We start from the raw sequence: 22,406 nt of genomic DNA, 5'->3' as shown, positions 1-22,406 counted from the left end.
CACTCTGTCTACCTTTGTGTATCCATAGCTTAGCTCCCACTTAATAAGTGAGAACATAAAGTATTTGGTATTCCATTCCTGAGTTACTTCATGTAGAATAATGGCCTCCATTTCCAGTGAAGTTGCTATAAAAGACATTATTTTGTACTTTTTAATAGCTGAGTAGTACTCCATGGTGTGTGTGTGTGTGTCTCTGTGTGTGTATAACATTTTATTTCATTTATTCATCAGGTGATGTGCACTTAAACTGATGCCATATCTTTGCAATTGCTTATTTTATGGTAATATAGTTATTTATATATATTCAGTGAGAATCTGTTTTCTTTTGAAACAGGACACACTTGGAGACAGTGTTTATTTTATCAAAGCTTTTGCTAGAAGAACATATGTTCAGGTAAAATTCCAGCCTACCCAGCTTAAAAAGAACTTATACGGCCAATCAACTCTTACTGCATTTTATGCAAATAATCAGACCAAGTACAATATGCCTAAAACTTATTTTGTACAGAAATTGGTCGTAATATAGTATTTTCTTGCTAGCAAAGGAGGGCTAGTGAGAGAAATTGTTTCAAAGTAAAACTGTAACACACTTGTTACTGGATTCCAGCCCTGATCTTTCTGTTTGTGTTCTGATTGAATCATGCATTATTTCTTGGTTATAATAAGTCTCTAAAGAAGAACTGGGTTATAATTTTCTTCATGATGTTTGATGTTTGGAATAGGTTTATTTTTGTGTTATGACATACAAATCTTTGTTTTTCAAATTTTTCTGGTGATAAAATTGTTAGCTTCATTTACCATTTATTGTTTTACTTCTCAGAAAACCAGAATCATGGTATTGTGAAGACTAGATGTGATTTGATGAAGCCTATGAATCTCCCTCATTTGTAATCCCACTGTGTCTGATCTGTTTTAAATTGTCAATGCCATACTGCTAAAACTATACAACCACCTTCCCTCTGGGCCCAGGGACTATGATGAAAGGAGTCGGCATGTGAGACCGTAAGGGCCAATTTTCAGGGATAGAATTCGTTTAGACACTCCAAATCAAGAATGGGCACACAGATAACGGAACAGCCGGCAAATTGAGGAACTTTGCCTCCTGGACCATTATGTGCCCCCTTCCATTCATCCCAACTATAAGAATTTTTCTGCTCCCTATAGAAAATATTATAGGAGAATTACGGACAAGATATCAAGATACCTGGTGACAGAGCCTTCTGGTAGAGTTGCTCCCAGTTATAGAGTTTATGCAAATAGAGATACAATAAAAAAATTTTTGGTCAACTTAGGACAAACTACTAAAGAGACTACAAAGAGCATTGTTGCATAAGAAAATTAAATTTCTCAGCTTAAATGGTTTTAGAAAAATGCTTATTTTTATATGGCTAATGGCTATAAGTCTGTAACAAAGACCAAGACCACAGTAGCTCATGTGTAGAACTTACGGATAAGTCAATTTTGTAACCTTGATTTTTGGCTTTGGTGTTTTGGATCTGATGTTGCTTTAAATTTTAAGGGTTGATGAGTGCCCACCCACCTCTATTTCTGTCTGGCCTAGAATGTTTAACTGGTTGTATAAGTTGTTCAGCTCTAAGTCCCTTGGCTATAGGGATCCCGCTGAGGGACAGGGTTAACTCAGGGCAGGTCGTCACATCATCTCCACAATGATATGCAACAAAATAAAAGTCTGATCGTGGATGCTGCCTCTGGCACATCTTGACTAAAAGGGGAAGAACATAAACTAAAAGTAAAATTCTCAGCCCCCCCAAATGACTGAACAGACCATCTCTTGTCCGAGGGGACACCAGAGTAACCTTGAAAACTGCATTCTCAGCCATTATGGGATAGGAGGCCAACCATAACTCATTATACCCCTCCCTCACTAACCACCTTTAGGCTTTCTGCTCTAAGAGCTAAACAGAAGCAAGCCCTTTCAAAACACTCCACCACTGACATGAAACAACTGTCTGATGCCGCACCTCCGTTTTCGCCGGGTAAGAGACCACTAACCATAAGGTGGTTCTGTCCAGCCTATGGAGAATGTGCAGTAAGAGTTTTTGTGTCCTCTGCTTCACCTTTTGACATCAGAGTGCCTAAGACTCCACCCTGGATGGTGCTGATGCTGCCATTTTTATACATGAGACCCATGAAGGGGCAGGAAGCTCCATCATGCATGTGCATATTTCCCCTTTCATAAATATTCATGACTCCTCCTACAGCTTATTAAATATGTGTATTTAGCTACCATGTTCAACGTAAACTCCTGATTCCTTTGCCTCTCCCTTGAAGTGTCTGTTTCCAGGAGATGCTGTGCTTCCCAGCCCGTGACAATGGACACCCTGCAGGCTACAACCCTTTATGAAAAATAAAACACTCCTTTCCAAATAATTTTAAAAAGATAGTTTTCCCCAAATTCAACTTCAGATTCAACCCGTTCAAATCCAGATCTAAATAGGGTTTATGGGGGTGGGGAGTTTTGTCCAAAATTGCCTGCTGACTCTAAAATTTACATGAAGCTAAAAACAGGTAACACTGAAGGCAAAAACAAACAAAACAAAACAAAACAAAATAAGGTACAACATTTAAAGTACCAAAACGAAGCCCTATTATAAAGCATTGGTAACAAGGCAAAGTTGTACTGGCACAAAGATATAGAAATTGATCAATGGAATAGAATAGAGAGTAAAAACAGAGCCACACATACATATCACCTGAGTAATGACAAGTGCAAGCTCAGCCAGGGTAGGAGAGTAGAGGATGGGGTGGAGAATAATATCCTCTAAAATAAATAGTACTGAGTGAATTTGATAAACATATGAAAAAAAGTATATGACCCCTAGTTTACACAATGTCTAGTCTAGACAGCTTGCATATCTAAAAGTGAAAAGCAAAAATACAGCTTTTAGTATAATACGCAGGAAAATATCTTTTGACTTTGGAGTATGCAACATTAAATGAACACAAAAGTCCACATTATATAAATATTATAAAGTAAATTATATTAAAATGCATATAATTTTATTAAAATAAATATAATTATATTAAAATACAGCAATAATTTATCAAGAAGACACTGCTTAGAGAGAAAAAACATGCAACTAAAGTTGTATGAGACAAAAATTCCCAGGACATTTACTAAAAAAAAAAATGAATCTCAAAAATATAATGAATTTCTACATTTCCATATGAAAAAGACAGATAACATCTTTAAACAATTGACAAAATACTTAAAAAGGTCTTCACAAAAAATGATATTCAAGTTGCTAGCAAACATATAACTAGGTGTTTTTCCACATAATGGAATGACCACAATGTGTTTTCACTCCACTCTGCCAGAATGGCAATAGCTAACTGACCAAATAAATAAACTACCAAGTATGGATAAGAATGGGAAACAACTGAAACTTCCATTCAGTCTTGAAGGGAATTTAAATTTGTAAAACCACTTTGGAAAACTGACCATATCTACTAAAGCTTAACATTAGTGTAAGTTATGACACAGACTTCCATTATTTTTCAATATATAGCCTACAGAAATATATACATATTCATTTAAAGATTAATGTTTGCTTGTCCCATGCAGTGATTTTCAAAATAGCCCCAAATTGCAAACTAACCTAATATCCATCAATGGTAAAATGAAAAAATATATATAGTTTAGGGTACTATAGAGCATTAGGGATGAATACCTACACATATCACCTGAGGGATATTTCTAACAAATATAATGTGAAAAAAAAAATCCAGACACCACAGTATGTTCTATATAATTTCCTTCATAGAAAGTACATAGTAAAGACTAATCTACTCTTTTAGAAATAAGGATAGTGATTATCAGTAGGAGCAGTGACTGAAAGAGAGAAAAGAAGGTTTCTCATTTGCTGTTAGTATGTTGATTCATGTTCTGGTTGATGAACAGGTTTGTTTAATATATGAAAATGTTTGTACTGTACATCTATAATGGATATAGTGTTCTTCCCCCCCATCAAAACCAAATTCTTCAAATGTTTTCCCTCTTTTTTTAGCTTTTTACACCCTCCAATTTTTCAATACATTCTAGCCTGTATTTGAAACCTGTTGCTAAGTCCAACTGAAATGTCGCTATCATATTTCAGTTATGTCTGCCTCAGTATTAACTGGGTAGTAATCCAGTATTGTTGACTATTCCTTCATTTTTTAAAAACTCTCTGAAATTTACTTCCGTTAAACTAGACTGATTTATTCTGGTTTATTCTTATACCCTCTACTTAGTTATTAAATATTCATAACATTTAATGGAGACATCTCCCAAGTTTTTCTTCTTATCTCTATGACTCACAAAGGCAATCCATATTCATATATATCACTGCAGTTGTCATTGACTAAACCAATGATTTCTAAGTTTTATCCTAAGCCCTGAACTTGAACTCATTAAATCTTACATACTACTTATAATAACCCTCTGGATGTGCAAAAGTTACTCCAATCTCAGCATGCCCAGATACTCTCATGATTTTTCCACCAAACCTGTCTCTCTTCCAGTATTCAAAATCTCAAGGAATGGCCCAGTCACTCCAGCATTCTGCAGGCCAGAAACCAAGATTTTCTTTGATCTTCCTTTCTCTTTCATTCTCTATACCTAATATATTCCCAAACCCAACAATTGGATCTTCAAATTAATCTCTCAAGGAGATGTTATTAGCCATTCCCATTACTAACATTATCCTAATTCAAACTCCAATTAGCTTTGATCTGAACCACCGTATTTCCTCCGTTGTTGTTGTTGTTGTTTGTTTGTTTGTTTCCATCTTTGATTACTACGAATCCATCTTCTACAACACAACCAAAATAATTTCATCAAAATACTAATAAATCTATTTGGTGGTAATCTTCCCAAATACCTTCTAGTTAGATGAAACAGCTAGGAGATATTCCCAATCACGGAATAGCTTCTGCTTTCAGCACAGACCTGGGTCCCGCCTAGGAAGTTACTCTTGGTCTAAGTGAAGTGCCTCCCTAACCTTGGGAGCACCTCCCAGGAAACAAGTCCTATCCCAGAAAGAAAGCCCTGACTAGTGACTGATTGATACAATCCTGAAAGACTCTTTTCTCTTGCCAGAATATAGTACAATGCTGAAGGGCCATGCCAGACTGAAGGTTTCTTGTAAAATAGACTGTGACTCAGTTGGAATTGCATGATAATTCAACTTCTCTCTGTGCCTAATCCTGCCTCCTTCTTTCCTTAGAGTACACCACAAAAAAATTTTCTTCTTTTATCCTCCATCTATGTATGCATTCCAAAAAAGCCATTATAACACACCCTCATTTTACAATATTGTAAACCATCAAATTTGTCTATTGTTTTAAGTAAAAACAGAAACAGAATCCATCAATATGGTTTACAGTGCTCTTCATGATATGGATTTTCCCTTGTTTGTATCTCTTGACTTAAACGCTAGTCTCATTGGTGCTCTGTCCATTTTTCAAATCAAAATGGCCAACTGTAGCACACTGTCTGCACGTTCTACTCTGCCTGAAATGCCCCTCCTCCCTTAGCACATTTCTAACTCCTGATACTTCAGATCTCAATATCTCTTGGAGAGGATAGTTCTCCCTGGCTTTCTACGCTAGTAGCTAGTTCAGTGGTTTCCTCTCCATATGTTTCTCTTATCACTGCATTCCCATTACGTGTTGTATCCTAAAACTCAGCAAATTCTGGCCCACAGGCCACATCAGTGTGACATTTGGTTTTGTAAATGAGTTTTTTTTTTTTTCTTTTCCAAAAGACATGCCTATACGTTTTTTCTATGACTGCTTTTATGATAATAGCACACTTGAGTAGTTTCTAGGATTTTCTTGTATTTTTGCACCTCTAAACATATACATACTAAAGTGTATGTCTTTGATTTTAATGGTTTTTAATTAATTTTTATTGTTACATAATTATAAGAATAACAAGGAACAAGTACACTGTGTACACATAAAAAACTTTTAATTTAATTTAACTACATATTAGTGACAGGATTACTGCTAACATCATGATACTCTATGCTTTTGCATATTTAAAATAATTAAATCATACTATGGATATTATAGGTAGGCTTTTCATCATTTATTTTGTTTTTACATAGTATTCTGTGTCGAGCATTTTGAGGACATTATAATTTTTACAAAACGTTGTTCATAATAGCAATGTTAATTGCTAACATTTATTGAATGGCCTACATTCATTAACAAGCATTAATCCCCTCAACAAATATGTGAGTGAGGAACTATTATGAATCGCACTTACAGATGAGAAAAGCAAGGAGGATAGATACAGTAAGTAATTTCCCCAGATTAATGGCCAAGCCTGGGTTTGAACCTTGTCCACAGCCTGAGCTGTGGTAATCATTCAATTTGTGGGTGTGTAATAATAAATAAACATTTTCTGGGTAAAAGAGAAAATATTATATTAGGTTAATATGTAAATGTTTTTAGTATTCACTTGTAAAGAATGTGTTTATTATCATCAATTGTTTGGTTATAAATGTCTCTGAAACTATCACCCATTGCAAGCCTTTCTCATACAAACTGAAACTGTCTTATACATAAATGGTCATTTCTGAGCTCTTAAAGGGAATTGTTCTGTTTTGGTTTGTTTTGGTTTTGGTTTTGTTTTATTTTACAAATTCCGTTTCTTGTGCTATAAGTAGAACAATATTCACAGATCCAACTCCTCAGGCCAGGTTATAGTTGCAACTACATTAATCAACTGCACAAAAATACATCCAACTCTTGGTCTGATAAATCCTGTTCCAGAAGGACTTACCACCTGCAAAAGAAGGTTAACATTCTCCCTTACCTTTTTCTATCACAGTGATCAAGACAAGGAATCAAGTTGTATGTTATGACACTGTTAAGCTGTGTTGCAGAGGCTACTACTCTTGGCCTGTTCTTGAACAGTGATATCTGAGATGTAGGCATGTTTCACTAGGATATCCATGCATTTATTATTATTATTATTTTATCTTTTGAGACCAGGTCTTCCTCTGTTGCCTAGGCTGGAGTTCAGTGGCACAATCGTGGCTCACTGCATCCTCAACCTCCTGGGCTCAAGAGAGCCTCCCACCTCAGCTTCCTGAGGAGCTGAGACTACAGTTGCATGCCACCATGCCCAGTTAATTCTATTTTTTTATTTTTTTGTAGAGACAGGATGTTACTATATTGCCCAGACTAGCCTCAAATTTCTGATCATAAACAATTCTCTCTCCTTGACCTCTTAAAGGGCTGGGATTACAAGTGTAAGCCACCACATCCAGCCATGCATTTTTATGAGCCCCACAGTTATTATGTCTTGTCACAACAATTTTATCTCTCTGGCTAACACATAAAGAAACATTTATATCATAATTACCATCTTTTCTGCCAGTTTTGATGTACCTCTAACTGACTTCATGAGTTTCTGCTCCAAAATAATCTGCTTTCTTCCTGAATATTCTGCATGTTGTTGTTTTCAATTTATTTCAGAAGCAAGTAGGTGGAGAAAAAAGTTATGGGATGGAGAAAATTCTGCTCAAACTAGGCATGGTCCAAGAAGATAACACAATCTTGATCACAGGAATGAGTTTTCTTTACACTTTTTTTGGTTCAGGAGACAATTTATTCTCTACACGTGCATGTGTGTTTTCTGAACTTTTTCTGGTTTCTGTGAGCTAAGGCCAGCATTGCAGGAAATTTCAATGTGATAGTCTTGCTGGAGATATATGACCATTACCCTTACAGGGATCACTTGAACTGTTTACAGTTCCTTTCCTTTCCCAAGTAGTAAGTAAGATTTTAAATCTGTTTTTTTTCAGGATGCGAGAAACTGTGCACTTAAGAGTTGCTAGTTTCTTCATTTCTACGCAAGTTATTTTCCAAAATGAAAATATACTAGACTTACTTCCTAAACTCCTGTTTCTGGTACATCAAGAAGCACTTCGGGTTTCCAGGATCCCCATTGACTCAACAAATATACTTCATTAATTTTGGAGGAAGAGGCTGGAGATCAAATAAATCAATACATAATTTAAAATATAGTTTAAAATGATCAGCACACATTTTTATTTATGTCTTAAAAATCATTATCTTTAGTTTTTGCTTGTTTTAAGTGAAAGAAAAAAAATCTCTTCTCCTTCACTTGTTGAATTTCTTGGAAAATGAGAGAAGGGACAAAAGTTGTTGTATCTATGTTTTAGCTTGACAAAATAAGTGTGCCTTGTCTGGGATTCTTCTGCTATTGGCTAAAGAATCACCACTCTGAATTTAAATTAAAGCTTAGGTAGTGAAATTCAGGATTCTAGATTCTTAGTTCCTAGTCCTTGAGGGCTCATAACTTCACAAAAGGCAATTTTCTATGTTCATAATGAGATATTAGTCATTTAATGTGAGACAACTTTTCAACAGTGAACATATGAACATTATTTATTTAAGTCAGAGCATTGGTTACATGAATGTGATGTACAAGTCAAAAAATGACAGAAATTATAAACAGACTAAACTTCCTCTGATTTACTACTGACAGGAAGTTTCAAATATTCCCATAATGGGACTTTTCAATCTGAGAGGTACAATATGTCAGACAGGAAAGTTGGGTACTGAACGAAAATTTATAATGCTAAGGAGAAAAAAGTAGGAGAATTGAAAGTCATTCATCATTGTACCACTTCCCTGTAGACTAAGCAGAGATAAAGGATTCTGTTTACACAAGAATTTCCAGTTTTTGAAAAGCTGTATCACTCCTTTTCTACTACAACACGATATTGGAATTCATGGTGTTTGCATATGTGTGATAGAGTTTAGGAGTTTAAGAAAGAGAGTTTCTGTGATCACCACAAGTAAGTTTTGCATTCTAAAGATGAATAATACAAGAAAATATTTTTTAAATAACAATAAATATTTAACCTGCATCAGATCTGTCTTGCCACAACAAAGTGGGTCAAGACCAAGAAATAATGTTAGTCTGGTTAGGAAATTTACAAAGTACACATCATTTACATAGTAACTTGTGATTTTATCCTTCTTATTTCATAAATATAAGTTTATTTGCTATATTTTAAATTCGTGGTTTTGTTTCCCAAGAAATAGACTTTTTCTATTAACTTAAACACAAAAGTCAGAACAAATTTTCAAACCTCTTCCTGTTTAATATACGTGTTTTCTTAGGCAACCATACTCACATTTACTGTTCATACTTCAGCATAAGCAGTCCATAATTTTTAAACTTTACATTTTTGAGCAATTCTTCTGTACAAATGTACTATATAAGTGATAGGTGTCCCCAAATTCCTATTGAAACTGGCAATTTATAATTATTTGGGTGTGATTAATTTAAACATGTCTTTAACATAATTAACAAACATAAAGTTAGAACTCAACTAGTTCACAAAAAAAGTACTGTAGACAAAAAGAGACTACTTAGATGAATTCTGAGTTTTAAAAATATTTATTTATTTATTTTTATTTTTGAGACAGGGTTTCTCTCTGTTGCCTGGGCTGAAGTGCAGTGGTATAATCATGGCTCACTGCAGCCTGGAACCCCCAGGCTCAAGTGATCTGCTCATCTCAGCCTCCTGAGTAGTTAAGAACATAGACATGCACCATCATGCCCAGCTAATTTTTTAAAAAAATTTTGAACCTTTTGTAGAGACAGCGTCTCACCATGCTGCTCAGGCTGGTCTTGCACTGCTGGGCTCAAGCAATCCTCCCACCTTGGCCTCTCAAAGTACTGGGATTACAGGTATGAGCCACTATGCCCACCTAAAATTTATTTTTAATTGATAAATAACAGTTGTATATATTTATGGGGCACAATGCAATGTTTTGATCTATCTATGTAATATAGAAAGATTCAATGAAGCTCAGTAACATATCCATTCACCTCACCGATTTATTTCGATTTATTTGAGCTTAAAGTATATTGTTTAATGCTAATTAAAACAAAGTTCTTCTTATTTCTTGAGGTTTACATTATACTCCCCTTTATGCCATATGAAGAATGTCATTAGGGTCCAATATAGAGGCAGGTCTTGCCTGGGCCTTTGGGTCAAGTGAACTCTGAGTAAAAGCTAGAAAAAGATTATAGGGACTTGGAACAGCACATTCTTAGCCTTAAGTGACTCACTTAAAATTTCACTTTATTTCTCCTCTTTTAAAAATTCTCTTGAATATTCTTTGGATTCTGTATAAAAATGAAGCTTAAGATATACATATTTGTTAAATGGCCATATTTACCCAATGGTCTGCAAAGCACAGTATTGCAAATGTAATCTAGTATATGTGAAAGAAAAAATATCGGAACATCTATTTCTATTTCTTTCAGATAAGAGAAAGGAATTGATATACATACAAATATAGATAGATATGGAGTCTGTCTATCTCTACATACATATCTATGTCATTGTCTGTCAAGAGAAATAAAGTCTAATATATAGTAGACAAACAAATCCAGAGAACATACAGGTAAAATAAATATTTAAAAAAATTTGTGATGTGCTTTTCATTTTTAAAGTTAAGATCAACAATCAAAACATAGTATTAACACAAGATGCCTAGAAATACCTCTTGACTAAACCCCAAACTACCCTTAAAAGTCAAACAAGACCTGAGTAAAACCTGGAGGAAGCATTATTGGCTTAAATATGAGTTCATTAAGAGAAGAAAGAAAGAATACATGAAAACAAATCAGCAGTTGTAAGTTATACTACAGGTAAAGCGCTTAGTAAAGTACATTGTACACTCATAAAAACATGTTATGTATGAAGGTGATAATCATGAGAAATCTGCAATAATGATGATTGAAGCATAAAATAACACATATTCCCTTACAAAGTTCTTTTAAAAACCCATATAAGTAGAAGTAAGAGGATGAGATACACAAATAAATATCTCTTGACTGGAGACTCACTGGTAATTTTCTTATAGCAAATCAAAAAACAAATTTATGACTTTCCTCAAAGAATTAAATAGCTATTAGCCGAGGTAATGGATCTACGTATATACTAGAGAACACTACAAAAGTAAGAATTTACAAATGCTGTCATTTAATAACTCAGAAATAGTGCTTTAAATGGATTGGATCAGATTAAATTGTATACAAAGTGTCTTTTGTGATGGACCATCAGAAATGATCAAGATTCTTCATGTAAAAAAATTTTAAAGATCATTTTGAGGAGAAAACTAAAAGCATGAACACAGGAAGGAAAGGAAAGCATAGAACATTTGAGAAATAGTGAGTATTTCATTTTGCAGTGAGTGAAAGTTTTATAAAGGTGAGTGATGGGGCATATGAAGTCAAGGTGAAAAGACTGCAGAGGAAGTCAACCAAAAACTGTGACATATAGGCAAAGTGAAGACAAGAACACAGAACATTCTGAGCAGTCATTGGATTGATCACAGACATGCTTCAGAATATTAAAGTCAGTTTATACATCAGAGAATTTGTCAAAGAAAGGAACAGCCTTTTTTAAAAAAAAAAAATTCTTTATGTATTTATTCACATATTTGATTAAAATGTCACAGTTAAGAATGAAATCACTACAATGACATAAGTAACTTATAGACAGGCCCCAAATGCAATCAATTGCCGTAAATCAGAACATGGAACAACCACAACTCCTTAGCAAACGTGCATGCACACACATACAAACCCTTATGCACACACTCATCCCCATCTCAGCAATTGCAGGCACTAAGTTTAGACATAACTCAGGGACTCTTCCCTGGCTTCTGTCACATCCTGGAAAGAAGAGAGACGAGATGAGTAAAGCAGCTAGGAGTGCTCAATGCACCTCTCCACTCTGCCACAAGTGTTTTATGTCTTGCCTTCTCTTAGTGAAGTGTCATTTAGGTTATTCTACAATGCCAGCTCTTTCAGAAAGCCCTCTCTAACTTTGCCCACATACCCACAGGATTTTTCATCCTTTTTTCCATTCTTTAATATCATATAATGTACATTTTATTATTCTGTTTATCACTTTATTTTAATCACTATTATATATGTCTACTTCTTCCAGTTGATTTTGTATTGTCCCTGGAAAAAAGATAATCTTATGTATTGTTTAAGTTATTATACCTTACATGAAATTTGGCATATAATTAGGGAAACTTTAGGAATAACTGAGGAATAAGATTTATACATAAATCAGAAAGAATGAAGCAAGAGGTCTTCACTCCAACTATTCAAAATCATCCCTTTGATTTCTCAGGCATTACTTTTCTCTCTGTGACAGAAGCACATTTCTAAATTACTTTTTCTTTCTACTCTCTTCTTTAACATGAGAATGACTGATAACTCTACTCACAATGTGGCTGATGTCAGCTAAATGTTTAAATGATTTTTACAAATTTAGAACAGCTATAATTATGAGTATATTTAACCATTGTATTAGAATGCAGCTTTATAAAGAGAGTATTTGTAACACACACGATCACCTACTTATAAAATCATATGAGGGAGTATCACTGTATTTTAGATTTTTAAGCAAGATGTTTTTCTGCTAATTCTATAAGCTAAAGCACAGTTGAGGTTATAGAGCTGATACCTAGACAAGTGATAGGAGTACATCACTCAGTTTGGCACCCCAAATTCTCAGCCACCACTTAAATGATAGACTGCAACATAGGAAAAACATACAAAATTTTAGATACTTGATATACAATATGAGTTGGTAGAATGCAGAACCATGACCTTGTGATCTTTTGTTCAGGATTTAAAATGCTCAGTGTGTTTGGCAGTGTATAATTAGTACTTAGTTTCTTTATTTATTCCACCAATATTTATTAGATGTTGATCATAGACCGGGCACAGTCCAGTGGTAGAGATAAAACAATGGACAAAACATGAAAGGTTTTAGGACTCAGGAAGCTTATGTACTAGCAAGAGAGATAAAAAAATAAATAGGAAGTGATCACAAGGAATAATGAGAGTTGTGACAAAGGTAGCAGAGAGTGCTCCAGATGTGCACCTCAGAGAGTATAGGATGGGTTAGAAGCTAAATCTGTAGTATTTAGAACAGCAAATAAGTAGATTAGAAACAAAGCTGCTTATTTTATTATATTATGGCAACACCTTCTGCATTAATCATATAGAATATAGAGGCAGGATTAATGACATAATATGAAAATGCTTAGCAAATCTGACATTTTTAACCTTAGAACCTGTATTAGTATGTTTTCATGCTGCTGTAAAGATACTACTAATACTTGAACCTAGGTAATTTATGAAGAAAAGAGATTTAATTGACTCATAGTTCTGAATGGCTGGGGAAGCCTCTGGAAACTCACAATCATGGCAGAAGGCAAAGGGGAAGTAAAGCGAATTGTATGGCGACAGGGAAGAGAGAGAGCACCAGAGAAAGCTGCCACATTTAAACAATTAGATCTCATAAGAACTCCATCACTATTACAAGAACAGCAATATCCTCAACCCCTGATTCAATCACCTCCCATCACGGTCTTTTCTTGACACATTAGGATTACAAGTCAAAATGAGATTTGAGTGGGGATACAGAGCCCAATCATATCATTCTGTCCTTGACCCCTCCCAAATCTCATGTCCTTTTTACATTTGAAAGCAAATAATGCCTTCCCAATGATTCCTCCCTCAGTCTTAACCTATATCAGAATTAATTTAAAAGTCAATGCCCACAGTCTCATCTGAGACAAGACTTGTCTCTTCTGCATATGAGCCTGTAAAATAAAAAAACAAGTTAGCTACTTCCAAGAAACAATGTGGGTATAGGGATTGGTTAAATGCTACCATTCCAAATGGGAGATATAGGTAAAAGCAAAGGTACTACAGGCCCCATGCAAGTTTAAAACCTGGCAGGGCACTCATTAAATCTCAAAGCTCCAAAATAATCTCCTTTAACTCATCTCTCACATTCAGGGCACACTGATGAAAGGAGTGGGCTCCCATGGTCTTGGGTAGTTCTACCACTGTGGGTCTGCAGTGTATAACTCCTGCAGCTGCTTTCACAGGCTAGTGTTGAATTCCTGCAACATTTCAAAGCACACATGCAAACTGTCAGTGGATCTACCATTCCGGGGTCTGAAAAACAGTGGTTCTCTTCTCACAGCTCCACTAGTCAGTGCCCCAACACACATTTCCCCTCTATGCTGCCCTAGGAGAGGTCCTCCATGAGGGCTCCACCCATGCACAGACTTCTGACTGAACATCCAGTTATTTCCATAGATCCACTGAAATCTAGGCAGAGATTCCCAATGCTCAATCTTGTCTGAGCACCTGCCAGCCCAACACCTCACGAAAGCCATCAAGTTTGGGGCTTCCACCCTCTGAAGCAGTGGCCTGAGCTGTACTTTGGCTGTTTTTAGCCATGGCTGGAGCTGGAGCCCTGGGCACCAAGTCCCAGGGCTGCACAGAGTACCTGGGCCCTGGCCCTCGCCCACTAAACCATTTTTCGCTCCTAGACCTCCACGCCTGTTATTTGAGGAACTGTCTTGAAGATCTCTAAAATTCCATGGAGACATTGTCCCCATTGTCTTGGTGATTAACATTTGCCTCCTCATTACTTATGCAAATTTCTGCAGCTGGCTTGAATTCCTCCCCTGAAAATTGGTTTTTCTTTTCTACTACATGATCAGCTGCAAGTTTTCCAAACTTTTACACTCTGCTTCCCCTTTAAATATAAGTTCCAAATTTAAACCATCTCCTTATGAATGCATATAACTCCATGCTTTCAGTAGAAGCCAGGTCACATCTTGAATGCTTTGCTGCTTAATAATTTCTTCCACCAGATATGCAAAATCATTTGTATCAAGTTCAAAGTCCCACAGATCTCCAGGGCAGAAGCGAAATGCCACCAGTCTCTTTGTTAAAGCATAGCTTGAGTAACCTTTACTCCAGTTCCCAGTAAGTTCCTTATCTCCATCTGAGAACACCTCAACCTGGACTTCATTGTTCATATCACTATCAGCATTTTGGTCAAAACCATTTAATAAGTCTCTAGGAAGTTCCAAACTTTCCCATATCTGCCTGTCTACTTCTGAGCCCTCCAAACTGTTCCAACGTCTGTCTGTTACCCAGTTCCAAAGTTGCTTTCACATTTTTCAGGTTATCTTTATAGCACTACCCCACTCTCCTGGTATCAATTCTCTGTGTTAGTCAATTTTCACACTGCTACATACTGCCTGAGACTGGGTAATTTATGAGGAAAGAGGTTTAATTGACTCATAGTTCCAAATGGCTGGGGCAACCTCAGGAAACTTGCAATCATGGCAGAAGGCAAAGGGAAAGCAAGCCAGCAGGTGAGAGAGGGAGCACAGGGCAAACTGTCACATTTTTGGGGGGAAATCTGTCACTTTCAAACTATCAGGTCACATGACAACAATCTCACTATCACAAAGATGGCATGGGAGATACAGCCTCCCTGTTCCAATCACCTCCCACCAGGTCCCTCCCTTGAAACACGGGGATTATAACTCAAGGTGAGATTTGGGTGGGGACACAGAGCCTAATGAAAGAATAGGGGATATAATGCATACTGCTTTTATCTGGCCACTCCTTTCATTCTTCAATGCCCATGATTAATTCAGGCCTGAGAAGAAGAGAGAAGGTACTCAGCACCCATTAGTTGACTGATTACAGGTTATCAGGACTCATAATATTGACTGTCTTGTAATTAGCATGCATTTTCCCCCTTCCATGGAGCTACTGAAGACTAGACTTGTAAGAAGTATTAGAAACGTATTTTCAATTATATTGTATATCCCACTAACAAGTGTTAGATTTATACATGGGAAAAAAGGGCACATTGATGAATATTAAGCAAACCTGATAATGTATATTAGGAAGAGAAATGACAACAATGAAGGACAAAGTAGATATGATTTGCCTAGGAAAGGTGTGTCATGGATCAAACTAAAGTAGTAGAAATTGAAATCATTGAAATCAAGAGGAGGGTGTAAAATTGAAAGATTTTTATAAGAAGGCATTGGCACAGTGAGATTTCTAGTTTGATGCAATAGCTGAATTGTTACATTCAAAGAAAATATTGTCATAAGTACATTGAGAAATTAATGTAATCCATATGGAAAAGTGTTCATTGCTAGTTAAGAACAAATAGATTTAACATAATCCCCAAAGAAGCAAGGTGCCTTCCTTATTTAGAACATGATCATTTGATTTAATTTTTCCTTGATCTTAAGTAATCTACTTACCATCTACTGTAATGTCAAGGTTAACAGTATGAAAAAGAACATTATATAATACATTTTGTGATTCTGGGAAGACTTCGAATAGTAAAAATTAATAAAACGGCAATACATATTTAAAATAGAAACTGTAACTATATAATAATTATGTGAAAATTAATTCTTCACGTTATGCCAAAAATATCTTTTTTGGGGGGGGGCTGTGGGGAACTGAGTCTTGCTCTACAGCTCAGGCTGGAGTGCAGTGGCATGATCTGGGCTCACTGCAACCTCCGCCTCCCGGGTTCAAGCAATTCTCCTGCCTCAGCCTCCTGAATAGCTGGATTACAGGCATGCACCACCACACCCACCTAAATTTTGTAAATTTTGTATTTTTTAGCAGAGACAGGATTTCACCACATTGGCTGGGCTGGTCTCCAACTCCTGACCTCAAGTGATCCATCTGCCTCGGCCTCCCAAAATGCTGGGATTACAGGCCTAAGCCACTATGCCAAGCCATAAATATCTTTAACACTATCTAATTCTTACTTAAAAATATGACTGAGTAGGGAAGATACTCTGCTTTACTGCCCTTATGAAGAAAATGAATTATTTGAAGTTCAGTGGAAGACACTTTTGTAAAAACCTTTTATTCTGTTGAAATAAATCATTAGGATATAATTTAAATTAATTGTTCTCCTGTTATTCACAAACTACTTATGCTCAATTTACATAGTTTATGATGTCAGCAAAAACTAAATTATATCCTTGTGTTCAGTTGGAAACCATTTTTAAAAAAATAACCTGACATCTCAAAGTAAAAATCTTCTTTTCCTAATGTAGGATAATTGCAGTTCATTATGAAAATGAAACAAACTGCTGACATTCTCATTTTGAGGAAAAAACAGTATGTGAGAACACATAATTCAATAAAATAATGAGTTTGAAAGAGGAAAGTTTTATAACCTTGTTACAAATTTTCTAGCAGAGTCATGAATAATCAAGTCAAAAGAGCTTACAAATATATAGAGTTCCACTGTGGCTAATAAACATCCAAGAATCATTCAAATATATCAAAATATGATTATATTGTCTTTGAAAATGCGTAAAAAGTATTCATCTTTGTTTCTTGATGAAGAGTTTCACAGCTTAATTCATGTGTCTAAAATTACATAAATGTAATCCAAGCACCCAATCTTTAATTTTAAGTTTATTATTTGCACATTTCCTTCAGTAATTCTGAAGGAAAAATCAACAAGTTGCTATCAAGCTTGAATGAATTTACAGCCTGCTTTTGAAAATAATTCAAGACATTTATGGTCATATGACCTTTTTTTCAGTCTGGATATGATCAATACTTGTGTTGCTTGCATAGAAGGTGCTATGTTTGCACTCTTTAGAATATGATGAATATGCATGCATTTTATTAATAGAAACATTATAGATCAAAACTTTGGAGAAGTCATGCTGTCCAATAAAATGCATTTCTCTTTGTAAATCATAACACAGATTTTGATTATAAATCAATGTGTATTATACTACTCCCTACTAGGCTCTTACCTGGACCAAACCTGCTATATCGAGGTCTAGATATTACCCATAGCTCAAAGAATGTATCCGTATTCTGAGCAAGTTCGACAGTATACTGAATTTAATAAAGTGTAAGGAGATCATATAAAACATTTATTTGGAAATCTGGTTATACTATAATTTATTTCATTATTATGCTAGAAATTATAAAATTCTTAATTAAGCCTAATTTTAATCACTATTATTACTTAATCGGAATATGCTTGAAATGTGACATCCAATTTTGTAATTGATATACTATTTTTCTAGAGTTGTGATTTCTATTGAATTTTTATACTAACAAAATGTGTTATTATTTTATGTCAATGTTTAGATGCAAAAATACGTTATAAATTTGAAACTTTGCTTCAAGAAGGTATCTTAGTGTTAATGGTAACCTCTTCTGGTTTTTGTTTATTTAAATATATATTTAGGAACACATTGCTGTTTCCTGTAATAGCAAAAATCTGGAAACAATAATATCATCCAGAAACAGAGATATATATGAATACATTGGGACATAACACTGCATTGAAAATGAGTGAAATGTAACAACATGCTATTGCATGACTCTTTATAATATTGAATGGGAAAGAACAGTTTAATAATTATAATTTTATTTATTTTGAGTTGAAAATAACTAGTAATGAATAATATATATTCATAATGTGTATACATATTTATGAAAATGTGTGTATATGTGTTAATGAGAAAAACACATTTATACAGCAAGGGCATGATAAAAAATTCAGGATAATTAAGTAATAATTATTTTTTCAGTGAAGGAAAGCAGGATGATAAGATGGGCTACAAACACAGATAGGTTAAAGTCATTGTCATTGTTCTATGTTTCAAGTTGCATCATGGATTGGTTAATGACTACTTATATTATTACTACATATCATTGAAGATGACCATGCTTCAACAAATTGTGGTGTGAAAATAGAAGCATTATAAATATTTTAGTTCTGTATCTCTGAATTATATAAATGAATCCCCCAAATCCAGACAATACAGAAAACAACTTGAGAACTCTTGACTTAAAAATAACATTAATTGAGAAAACATACCAATTAAACCAGAACAAACAATTGGCAGGATATCCTCAATATAAACCATATTCCTAAGAAGATTCATTATTTGAGTACTGGAGAAAATAAAACAGCATTATAACCACAATAATGATTTAAAAACAAGAGCTTTGAAATTCTTAGGAGACTGAGAAAACCAATTTCCTCTAGGAGAAAAAGGCATGTTCATGAATTGCTGTTCTGATGACTATCATTGTGGAAAATAGTTTGACATAACTAGTAGGTGGATATTATTTGATCTGTACTTCTTTGACCTAAAGACTCCATTTTTAAGCACATGTAAGCTAGAATAGGAGTCTTAAATTGGTGTTTATGCCCCTGAGATTGTGAGAAGACACTCCAAAATGTAGCCAGGCTGAAATACATACATATGCATACACAAACACATTGATGCATATTGACAAAAATTCAACCTTCCTGCATATTCAGTCCTAAAATCTATCAGCCTGAGAAAGAGTCAAGATTATTTTCTCTGTGACACTTGTTTTATATTTTCTCTTCCCTTTTATATTTACAATTTGCCCTTTGACAATAGACAGTATTCCATTTAGAAAAGAAAGACACATTCCTTACCCACCTGCCATCTTACCATGGTGCGTTGCCACGCACCAAACAAAGTGACAATGGAAAGATGGTTTTCAGAGAAGTTTCCTTTCATGTTAACTCAGGAAACCCAAAACTTTTCTTATCTATTAGGTTGGTGCAAAAGTAATTGTGTCTTTTTGCCAATTACTTTTGCACCAACCTAATACATCTTTCCTTCTGAAAATAAAATGAAGCTAAGCTAATAATGGTTAGTAAAGCTCTTTTTTGTTTGTGTTTTATGTGTTACATATATCAAAGAAAATCAAATGCCTCAAGATTGACTAGATGAAATGCACATATAAAAATTTTATTTGATGTCTTTCATATCTGTGTGCATTAGCATCATTAAATATTCATCCCAATACATCATTTACTTATTGAGTTTACTCCAGGTTATGCTATTGTATCACGCGAACACCAACTCTGTGTTGGCTTCAATAGCACGTGTGTCTGTCTCTTTTTTACTCTCTCTCTCTCTCTTTCTTGGCCTGTTGATTGACTTGCTGCAGGTGCAGCTACACATTACATCTCTTCTTTAGTCCAGATCGAGACTGAATAAATTCTCATAATTCATATATGTCATTACTATGCCAGAAGGGGGAAAGAACCAAGAGAGTGTATGAAACATTTCAATGACCCTTAAAACTTCTGTTTTGCCATGGCTTACCTTGTGCTGTTGACTTTTCATTAGTCCAAGCAAAATTCACAGCCCAAGTTCAATAGTAATGGCATAGGAAAGCACAGAAAGCCACAAATCAGCAGACAGGAATAGATAACCTTTACGGGGACAGCAGTAAATAACTTGGAAAAATAATACATTTACCACAGTTTTAAATTTTATCTTTAAGTTGTTTAATAATTTGTACTTACTATTAACAAACAATATAATTATGTGGTAGCTGCAGGACAATTTAGTGATTAGCATTATATATTTAATTTCAGTAAAATATGTAAAATATTGAATATGAGATACTGTTTTTATTGAGATAGTGATTATTCCCCAAAGCTGTAAAAATATAGCTGTTAATGAATACATACACATTTACTAAAGGAAATCCATTCCTTATGCACTTTGTTTGACTAAACAACTGTAATTCTGTCTATATATTACATTGCATTATTATAACTGAAGACAAAATGGCATAGGCTTATATTTTGATTTTATAATATCATATAATAGATAATTATATTATGATTACATGCTGTTAATTTTGGCTTTAAAACTCTGTCTGACTTTCCTCTAAATGTTTTGTTTTATCTGGGGTTTCCCTAAGAATCCCTCAAATGACAGGCAATATGTACAACCTCCCTTACCCACACTGAACCATGTAAATTCTACCTCACTTAATCATACATTATTTATTCCATGCTACACATATTTCAGTATTCTATTACTATGTATCCAAAATGTAAGTAGTCATTGTTCTTTTTTATCCTAGTCCCATGGGCACAGATACATAATAATTTTTATTATCCACTCCCTGTCTACCTACTTCTCAATAGGTCATTGGGACAGGTATATAGTCTGTTCTTTTCTTATCTAAATACATGGTTTCTTCATTTGGGTTCCCAGATGCACATCCTGAGACAAAGATCCTAGAAAAAGATGTTTGTGTTTTTAGGTGAGAATTGTCAGTAGGAGAATGTGAAAGTGATTTAGAGAAGGGGAACATCTGATAGACGGCATATAAACTTAGATAGCCACCATAATAGGCAAGTGAAGTTCAATCCTGGTAAAATTTAATCAATCAAAGACCACAGGGACAATCGGTAATGTGACAAAATGACATTATTGAGTCTATGCAGTAAAAGAAGGAACTTGGGAGGATCCAAGAAGAACTGTTAAAGAAGAAGGGCAGTGAAGCATCTTATGTAAAATTTGGGTTCTACTGAAGGATTCTGAGTAACATCTAAAAGAAGCAGAGATCAACCAGTTCTGAATTGGTTGCCATTTTCAAAGCAGGATTTAAGTAGTGACTATAGATGAGGGTAAATTGGGTGCTGGCTTGTCATTGGTAAGAAACAAGTAGTCACTAAAAGAGATAATTTTTTAGTCTCAGATATGTTTTACTTCCTCCTTTGATTCAGTGAAGAAACTCTGAAAAATGGCACAACACATATCTCAAAATTTTTTAACTCCTCTAAGGGACCAGTGAACTGGAGTTATAGACCAACTCCTCTGAACCATTAGGTGAAGGGTGGCTGTTGGGGGGGTAATAATACCCACCTAACCCTCAACTAACCATCCTCATCTCCACATTTTAAAAAAGCCTTCGGACACAAAAATGCAGATACAAGCAATCTGAAGTTTGCAAGAGACACTGAAAATGTCAGTCAAATAGTGACAGCATCTGTGAGGTGTATATATACACAAGTGTGTACGGGGAGTATAAATTGATACTATGCTTTAGAAAATTGTTTGCCAGGTTCAAACCTGAATATAAATGTACTCAATGATTCATGAGTTCCAAAACTAGTCATAGAGACACAGAAATGTGTATATATGTATACAAAAATGTATTAGAATTGCAAAACAGTGTAATTTTCAATAGCAAAATTTGAAAACAACCGGAAAATTGATTTTTAAAATATAGTGGTATAGTTATACATCATAACAGCACACTACAATGCAAATAAACTACTGCTTTAAGCAACATAAATGAAACTTACAAAGAAAATATTGTGTGAAAATGGCAAAACAGAAAACAATACATACTGAATGATTTCATTCTTATAAAGTTCAAAAGTGGCAAAAATTATCAACAGGAACATAAATAGGATTGGGGAGGAAGTGGGTAATGAAGAGGAAGACACATGAGGTAGAAAATTTACAAACTGTTTTCCATCTTCTATTTCTAGACCCGGATCTGCCCATTTCATGATAATTAATTGAATCATATACATGCAGTTTTCTGTATGAATGTTATGCTAAAAGGTTTACCAATAGACCCATGGCAGTAATTTGTCCACATTCTTCTTTTACATAGCTCTCATTTATCCTAGATT

The sequence above is a fragment of the Piliocolobus tephrosceles genome, chromosome 1, assembly GCF_002776525.5.
Source record: "Piliocolobus tephrosceles isolate RC106 chromosome 1, ASM277652v3, whole genome shotgun sequence".
NCBI classification, from domain to species: Eukaryota; Metazoa; Chordata; class Mammalia; order Primates; family Cercopithecidae; genus Piliocolobus; species Piliocolobus tephrosceles.
This window is presented reverse-complemented; position numbering follows the sequence as displayed.